Source organism: Pollicipes pollicipes, unplaced genomic scaffold (assembly GCF_011947565.3).
Source record: "Pollicipes pollicipes isolate AB1234 unplaced genomic scaffold, Ppol_2.1 Scaffold_3447;HRSCAF=4054_pilon_pilon_pilon, whole genome shotgun sequence".
NCBI lineage: Eukaryota > Metazoa > Arthropoda > Thecostraca > Pollicipedomorpha > Pollicipedidae > Pollicipes > Pollicipes pollicipes.
This window is the reverse complement of record NW_023596297.1, coordinates 15,262,623-15,272,399: the sequence shown is the minus strand read 5'-3', so window position 1 is coordinate 15,272,399 and position 9,777 is coordinate 15,262,623. Positions and strand designations below refer to the sequence as shown.

Sequence of the window (9,777 nt, the reverse complement as noted above, 5' to 3'; positions counted from 1 at the left end):
CCTATAAATTTGGTGCCTCTATCTTTCTTAGTTCCCGGGATCTTAGCGGGATCCAATGGAACCCCCACTCGAGCGAAGAGTATCTAACCGGCCACCCGGGCGCATGTCAAGCAGTCCTCGTTTGGTGAGCGCTGAACCGTACATAAAATTTCCGGGCCAACGGCAAGAATGTGCGGCGAAAGCTTAACGTGCCACGAAGCTCGGCGCGGTCCATCCTGCCCTCTAACGTTACCTTACCTTTAGTGGGGCCAGTGCCACCGTCCGCAGGCTATCCCAGTCGGGGAAAAACAGCGAGCGTCTACAGGGACTCGAAACCAACGGCTACAGCTGTGTGAATCGGAAAACAAACGCTCTAACTGGATGAGCTATCGGGAGGGACTAAATTACCCAGCGAGACGTGACTATTTTCTGTATAGTTCTGCGGTGTATCTTCTATCTGGTTTTACTACAAAGGTATGGGAAATGGAAGGAATGGAATCGAGTAATGGAATCGGCAAATTGTGTGCGGTTTATTCCAGACCGAAAGAAACATGCGGGGTGTGTTGATCGACTTTTGCGAAGAAAGCGGCTTTCCTCAATACAGCCAATGCCTTTTTATAACGTCGCTTAACCGATGCCTCCTGGTATCTCGAAGCTCCATTATTTTGAACATGAAAACCCCCTACTCATCACCCCGAAACACAGAGGTCGTTAAACACCAAATTATAGGTCGTTCTTGCTTAACCAACTACCAATATGTGGCAAAATGTTGGACATGATGCTTCATAACATAGCCAGATTGGAAACCGTGCGGTCGCCGGTACCTTACCCATATACTGTCTCTCCAGTTAGCAACATGTTTGTTGAAAAGGTCGTGCAAGCTCAGTCTTAAATAAAACCACGCTTCTTGCGCATCAGACCACCTTCGATGAAGGATGAAGGGCAAATATTTTCGTTTGTTAGAATGCTGGAATTACTTACATGTTTTTCTGTAACTCTCATCCCATCCAAACCTTTTACAAACACGCAGCTTCACGTTGCGCTGAAATGGGAAGTGAATGGTCCGGAGCAAAACCTTTGGAATTAACAAGATTTTTATTTTAAATGTTCTAACTGCGGGACGCAAATAGAGACGTCTAGATCCTGGGAGAAACGAGATATTGGGAGCAGGTTATCGGCTGACATAACTTGGTTTTGTCAACTTTATCGGCTCAGCGCTTCAATCAATTTGAGAAAGTGATACCTCTGTCACTCGTTTTTAAGCGATTCATCCTGTTGGTACGCCCGCTACACTACATCGTACTCGAAATAGTGTTTTCATGCACAGGGTTAGGACCCTGATGTCCGCGTATTCATACTATTCGCATACTAAAACACAGGTTTTTGTCGATTCAGGCTCTACGTCTGCAGAAGCAGGAGCCGAACCAGTGTTGAAGGGAATGCTCCATGTATGTTCGACCATTAATAGCCTTATTCCCCGTAGAATAACCAGGAGAAAGGAGAGATAGACAGGCTGTCTCACTGACTATTAATATATTTGTATGACGTTTGTATGACTCCTGGTTATCTCACGAGGAATAAGGCTGCTAATACTGCCTTATCTATATACGCAATGCTCCTCGCAAATGCACTTTACAATTTACGGAATGTTCTGTATTTGAAGGTACTGAAGCGAGCATGACATATGATGAAATAAGTTTTCTTAAAACTATTGGTGTACTTTAAGTGGACAGGATTGCTCTAGACAACACAATTTTTTTATTGAGAAAATTGTATGCTCCTTAATACGTCATTGATTGTATCATGAAGCGTTTGCATGACGTTGGGGTGCTGCCAAACTAGCCGCGCGGAATTGCCACCCTAGCGTTCACTTGTGGCACTTCAATTCGCTGAGAGATGGCGGAGACGGTGCTGGAAGTGCTTGCTGAGCCAAGAAGCGTCATGGGCTCGTGTTTTGGTTTCTTCTAGTAGTGTTCTAACATCTTCATCCACGAGATGTTAACGCAAATTCAGATTCTCGGTTATGGCGCTACTCTTAACTTATTTCATTATTTCCGTGATAACTAGGAACCATGTCAAAATTCTAATATGATGCAGCACAAAACGTGATTCGTAATTGCAACCTACACAGCGTGCTCAAGAAAGATTGAGAGCCAATTGGCGTCAACTATATTTGGAAATCGTGCTCACGGACGCCAGATCCGAACGTCTGGATAATGATGTTCTTTTTTACCTTGAACACCACATGGTCTATGGGCTGGCAGGATCTTAATGGCGTTGCCATAGCATCATGCATGCCCTAATGGCCCTGAAATAGCACGAAATAGTTTGCACATGTTTGCGGGCGTATAGCTCAGAAGCTAGAATGTTTGGTGTCCAAAGAAGGTATAAGGCCTGTGGGCTGCACCAAGTGATCTTCAAATGACTATTTCAGTTCCAGGCCCTATACAAATGTGGGACACTCCCTTTAACACTGGGCGTCGTTTGCCGGTGCTTGCAGTCTGGGATAATCCGTCAGGAGTATCCATACCACAGCAACTGCTACCGCCGATGGTCGCAGGTCGAAGTCGAGCCCGTCGTCGTCGACGAGAACACGGGCGCAGTCGCCCCCACCGGGCAACGCTACAGTCTCCCCGTGAGTTTCAGTGGACCTCCGGTCTGCCCCAACCTGCCCCAACCCGCAACTTCATGAAAATCTCTGGCGCTCACCAACCCATTCAGACCATGTGGTAATTGGTGCCGCAGGGTCGCTTCTGCCTCATTTTGCGCGAGCTGTGGAGAACGGAATCAGAAAATGGAAGGGAGCTCAGGGCGTTCAACAGATGGTTGGTAGCTCCCGAGTCTCGCGGCCTCGTACCACCCAAACTCCCGGGTCGTGTAGTCCGTCATAAAAGCAAAGGATTGCCAGCATTTTGAAAGTTGACAGCCTTCCGCGGAAAATTGGGATTCACGCCAGTCAAATTCTGGAGGAACTGTGCGATAGATCTGCGCCTGTCCCATTGAACGCCACATTTGCCTACACCATCCTTGCATTTTTAAATTTAGCACAGGGCTGTAGTTTTGTTCCAGCCAACCGAACGAACCGAAAGTTCATAGCCAGGCCCATCCCACATCGGCACTGGTCTGAATGATGTTATACACTTTACATTCTAAGTTGGGGTCAGGTTAGGTCAGGTCAGGTCAGGTTATTTATTCAGTCCAGTCCAGTCAGTGTGAGGTCTAAGCGAGGGGGAGCCGAGCAATATTGCGGGGCCAGTCCCGACCGCCGTCCTGGCTATGACGCGGCTACACGTCCCCAACTACAACCAAAGGGCCCAATCCCGAGGTGTGCTCCGTCCCAATCCAGTGTGTCCTATCGCCAGGAATGTCAACGGATCTGCCTGCAGTTGAATATAGTGCGCGCGTGCGGCTGCCATCACATCCTGTACCCGCTAGACTTCGCCGTGCATGGGAAACGACAGGTCATCGGAGAAGCGTGCGATCTCAGCCATAACTGTGAGCGGGCTGACCGGCTTCTTCGCTGGACAGATCACGACGGCTTAAGCGAAGCGGGCTTTGTGGGGGGGGGGGGGGGAGCCGGTGGTGAGTGTATATACATGGCGTCGTCGTGCTTTCGTCTTTATCCTATCGCCTGGTACTCGATCCCCGTGTGATAAATCTTTGGCACGATGTTGTCTGATGTGTAGAATGACGTGAGTTGGGAGTGCGTGATATGTGAACCTTCATTTTATCTTGTGAGTGCTTACTTTCACTGCCCCGACAGAGCTTATCAATCAGTTGTTCCGCACAGCGTCAAGTGCCTCATCGTAACATGGTGAAATTAGCAAATTAGTTGCGTACAAATCAACTCACCTTATTCGCTCAATGATACACGTACCTCTGTAAAGCCCTGACCGCACCAAGAGACCCGTATCTGTTCAGGCTTCCCCGTTCACTGCAGCAGTACAAGATCAAGCATGCCAATAGTAGATGCTATGCAGCGGTATCCAAAGGGACATCCCGCCTTTACGCACAGAAGCGGCAGTTCTAACACGAAACGATAGGTAGCGTCCTGGTCGGCGTAAGCGACCGGCCATGCCAATGCCGACGATGCCCATCCCGACAATCACCCATCCTTGCATCCTCGGCGTCTACCGCGGTGCCAAAACCGGACACCCGCGCGTTCCGCGCATGCTTGGCGTCAGGCCGCGCCGGCGGCACACAGCGAGGTCGGTGCGGCGTCGGCGTCCACTGAAAAGGAAGTGAGACCTCTCATCAGTCTCCTCTCTGCATGCAGCGCTGGACAGCAACTGCACGGATTCGGTGGCGAGAAGCATGAGCATGGACGCCAGCTCCGTGGAGTGCGGCTGCTCAGCAGCCTGCGAGTGAGTCCGCAATGATCGTGGCAGTCGATTATCGCCATCAGCGCTCCCGAGGGTTAGGTGACCAGCGTCTGACAGCCCGCAGTCTGCGCCGGCCAGTGTCGGGCAGGCCCGGGCTGCAGCGACGCGCGCGCGTCCCATGCACTGGTCGTCGGCGTTGTATGCTGTGCTGAGTGTGGTCATGTTGACATCATGGCCCCAGCGGAGTAGACAATCAACTAGTTGACCTCTGAAAACATATCCATGAATTTAGGTGCCTTTGGTTATTGTACACGATGGTATTTACGTATGGCAAGACGGTGTAAATGGGCTGTGGGATCATAAGAAAGTATTACATATGATGAAGATAAAGCGTGACGTAACGTTACCTTGCATTTTGCGAGAAACCCTGCGCGTATCATATTTACGAAGGCACCCACAATCACCCTCACACCATAATGAAACGAATGGGCCGGAGTCCTCATACTTACGACGGCACCCACAATCACCCTGGCACCATAATGAAACGAATGGGCCGGAGTCCTCATACTTACGACGGCACCCACAATCACCCTGGCACCATAATGAAGCGAATGGGCCGGAGTCCTCATACTTACGGAGGCACCCACAATCACCCTGGCACCATAATGAAACGAATGGGCCGGAGTCCTCATACTTACGAAGGCACCCACAATCACCCTCACATCCTAATGAAACGAATGGGCCGGGCTTCTCATACTTACGAAGGCACCCACAATCACCCTGGCATTATAATGAAACGAACGGGCCGTGGTCCTCATACTTACAAAGGCCCCTGTTGCGTGTGGAGCGTGTCACGATCCTGGCATCACACTGCTACGAATACGCCGGGGTCTAGTTCGTGAGTTTCATTGCCAGGTGAAACCCGCGCTTTGGTGCTGCCGTTGGTTGCGATGTACGCGCATGTCACAGATAGAAAGGGTCGTGTTGGCGAGACTGGCGCTGAGCAAGGTCTCCTGATGTCTCTGTGAGTGGTTTTAGAGGTTAGAAACATCTAAAATATTCTGGAATTTGGAGTTCCGTCCACGCGGCAGCTGCGTGCGTGCCGGCTGTTAGCTTGCTGTGATTGGCCTAGCCACATGACTTGTGGTAAGGTGAAAGACGCGGCGTCAACGGGCTGGTAGTCGTCTGCCCGCACCGCTGAAGGTGAGAACCATGCTGATTACCCTGTGCATCCACCGTCGCATTGCTATGACGCTCCGGTCCAGTTGGACTCCGCAGTGGTGTGACGTAACTGGTCCCATGCACACTGCCCCCCCCCCCCCCCTCCATCTCTTGAGCCTTGTGCTCATGTCCGTCAAGTTAGCGGCGTACTTGTATTCCATTTCAGTATAGAGTTGAGTTTTCCAAAGGCAGTCTTCCCAGGTCAAACTCATTGCATGATCTATGAATCTGCAACACACTAGTTATCTTCAAATAAATATGGCACCCTTTTACGGGTACTTTTTGTTACACTTTTCATCAACGAAGAAATGTCAGTGTAACAAATTGTGTGTGACCTTGAACTTTGACGCTGAGAGCGAGTTTTTTACGTTTCACAAAAGTGGACACAACAAGGTTCAATATGATACCCATTTTATTGAATTTCTTCGCGATAGACGAAGAAATGCCGGGGTACCCAACTTTTGACCTTTTATTGACCTGCATAGATCAAACTAAGTGACGTAGAAAAAGGAGGATTTCATATTCACAAATGACTCAGTGGGCTTGATCTGGGAAGTCTAGCTTCACTCAGTTCGTCGTGACCTTGTGCTCGTGACCACTCCGTCGGTGTTTTGGAGCCGGGATGGGCAGGGCATTCGGTATGCCGTGCGCGGGCAATTGCTGGGAATGGCAAACACGTGTATTCTGCCAGGTGTCTGTTACGTGTAGGGATCAGCGAACCGTTCACACGTGCGCCGCTTGCGTGGATGTGGCGATATACTTGATGGCTGCCTGGCCACTGGACCAGTAAATACAATGGCTCGCTGAACATCTTTACCTTTGCCTGAGAGAGGACAAACGTGACGTGCGAACAGTGTTACAATACATGAATTTTGTGTTCGGTGACTGGACGCTGCTCCTGTCGACGACCCGTCACGCTGTGCGCTGGTCGCTGACACCGGCCCGCTCGCGTCCGTCGCCAGAGAATGGAACCACCAGCCTCAGCTGTCCGTCGCCAAATGGCCGCAGGGCAACTTCCTCACCACGCTGCTCAAGAAGACCGCCTTCGTGCCGCACAGTGACCTCCTGGACAGCGAGGCGTTGGTCCGCTGGTCGGGCGAGTTCTTGAAACTGAATGTCTACTACCGTGACATCAGCAGTGACATTGTGCAGGAGAGCCCGACCTATACGGTGCGTGCCATCGAGAGCCCGACCTATACGGTGCGTGCCATCGAGAGCCCGACCTATACGGTGCGTGCCATCGAGAGCCCGACCTATACGGTGCGTGCCATCGAGACCCCGACCTATACGGTGCGTGCCATCGAGAGCCCGACCTATACGGTGCGTGCCATCGAGAGCCTGACCTATACCATCGTGCCAGAGAACAGCCCTCCTACCTGCAGTCAGTGCTACCCGCGTGTATGCGCATTCAGCACGTCTTAGTCCATTTGCACGATTTACATGTGTTGCGCAAAACTCACACCGTGTCGGATGGAAAAAGCAGGAATATGGGCACGGTTGCTTCGCCTCGTTCTAAGGTCATTTCTAGCTTTCATACCAGAAGTCCTGAGATTTAATTCTTTACGGGTAAAATTAAATTGCGACCGGTTTGTCTTCGCTGTCTGCTAAAAGCTCGTCAAGTGAGCGAGCAATGATGCATTGATATACACAAGTGTATGACTGGATCAGATACAAGGTTAACTGCAACTAACAAAATGCCACTTCCTTTTTAGTACAACACGTTGATCAGCAACCTGGGTGGTGCTCTCTCTCTCTACCTCGGCATTGCACTGATCCTGCTGGTAGAAATACTGGAGTACTTATTCTTCATGGTTCTCAACACGTCTCTGTTTATCTACGGCCACCACCGGGTTACGGATCAGAAAAATAGCGTAGAGAAGCTGACTCCGAGACCGGTGGTCCCTGGTGAGTCATTTGAAGCTCGAGCTGGGGTGCCCTGGGAAAATATTAACAATTTTTTTGTGAGCTCTGAGGTTTGTGCTAGCCTGCAGGGGTAGCTTCTGCTTTGAGGTCTCGAAAACCGCCCGTCCACTTGTTATAGGAATAACGTCATATGACTTGCCTGAACAATACTTTGTTCTCATCTTGATGTTGCTCAAAACTTCAAACTTTTGCAAGTGGAAGGATCAGGAAATGAATATGAAGTGGGATTCACCGTTCCCATGCCAAACAATCAGTTTGCATGGGGCAAACGCCCCATGCAATATAACGTATTAGTTAAATAAATTAGAACGGCAGCTGAGGCCCAGTTCACTGACCAGATGCTTCGGTAATGGGTACACGGATGAACGAAACATAGATCATGTATCAGAGGCCTGATTTTCTAATGGCGAGTAAGAACTCCGATGAAAAGTTGCCGGAAACAGGCTATTCAAAATATCTGACCTACTTGAGAATAACACCAGAAAGCTGTTTTCTAGTCTGAATTATTCGTGGTGCGCCTGGTTAAGTATGTGTTTAGTTGTGTTACGTCCATTTAAGATGAAACTCTCTGGCGGCACCTCACCAACTGACTTTAGGCGCGAAGAAGCAAACAGTCGCTACTCTACCGCAATTGCTGTAAGTTGCGACTTAAAATCGCCGCGACACATAGCGCCTATCCCTGCTAACTGCCTTCGCATGGTATAGCCGGCCCCTGCTCACAAAACTCGGCGCTGTATCCGGCTCGCTGATCGCAATCACATTTTACAGCATTCTGTGCTCTAACGCAGTCTGGCACTGGCCCTCAGGCCGCGTGTTCCAGACAACAGAGCCGACCTTGAGGATAGCGGTCAAAAGGAAAGGTCAGGTCCCACACTGAGGACCCAGCATGGATCAAGAGGCTGTTCCAACAATCAAGGAGCAATAAATGACGAACGTTCGCTGTCTGGAGGAGGAGCGAATTCTACTGGACAGGAACACGGATGGCATTGGGTTGACAAACGGATTCAACTGAGCGGAAAAACGGATGGTAGTGGTAAACGACCATCAGTCGACAGCTTTACCCTGAAAAATTCTCCAGAATGGCACTCGGCACTTGTCACCACGGATGATTATCGGATAATTCCTCATAATTTGCAGAACATGGTCGGGACCGATAACATTTTTTGCCCTGCCCAGCTACGATCATTGGCTATGCATGGCATGTGTGAGACGAAACTTGGGATGATATTTGAATCTATTGAACGCACATGGAGAATCTCGGAGGATGCTCACTCGGGAAATGATCGTTGGCTGGCTGATTCTCCCTGGGCTGGGCGCATCATTAATTTAGTGAACTATACCCCGACAGCAAATTGTTCCGAAAGATGACATACGGCTTGCTATGGATTGTGTTGTATTATGTTATATATTTACAAGACGCATTCCATCATGGTCATGGCTTTTCCAAGTCGCAGTGGCACGCCATCGCTGCTTCTATCAGACTCGATTAACTTATTTTGAAAAATGTGTCCATATGTTCCTTGATGTTTGTTGTGCTCCATATTATTCTATGAATTGGATTTTTGTTGAAAACTCTGGTTGTGCGTCTGCACGTGTGACTTTTTGAAAGGTTTGTACTGCATATTTCTTCACGAAATGTACGCACCGCTTTGATCTTGTATTTTAAATGTTATGCCTTTAAATTCTTTCACCAATAGTAATGTTTGAGTCTCTTCTGATTTATATATTTTTTCTGGTAGTACAACACTTAAAGATCTTAGCCGCTTGGCACGCACATATGTGTATGATCAATATTTACAGTAAACCCTTTTTTATTTTTGTGGAAACTCTTCCGGTAGTACATGTACGTGACCAAGGACTTGACCTGACATATTATCCTAGTGGAAATTTGCTAACTTCTAAGTGCCCTCTAAGTCATGAAGGTAATTCAAACATTCTCAAGAATTACCGTAATCTGAATTGCAGGCCACCGTAGCACCGTAGAGAAAGTTGCCGTAAGGCAGCCTTTTCTCAGCCTCACTTTGCGTTGTCTAGAGGACACCCTACATGGCGTATGACACCTGCTAATTGCATTTATTGAAAACTTTGATAGACCCTTCCGGTTTTTCATATGGCTTTTGCTCTATATCTATCGCAGTATTCTCCAAGTTGCGCTATTGCACTACAGCCGTGAATAAATTGTATTTCGTGATATGTGTGTACTGGCGAGAACATGATGTCGACTGGGATGAGGGCCGGAGAATGCACTTGGTAGAGATTGAGGAAAAGGGAATAGTTCGTTCGGACATGACAAGGCCGTTAGTGTTGACCAGCTTGTGCCCAAACTAGCTGG

General features: G+C 49.0%; 1 pseudogene; it reads left to right on the top strand.

Moving 5' to 3' along the window:
- LOC119092186 (ribosome biogenesis protein BMS1 homolog) overlaps nucleotides 1-6,944 on the top strand; it is a 15,687-nt pseudogene extending 8,743 nt beyond the window's left edge.
- The last annotated feature ends 2,833 nt before the right edge of the window (nucleotides 6,945-9,777 follow it).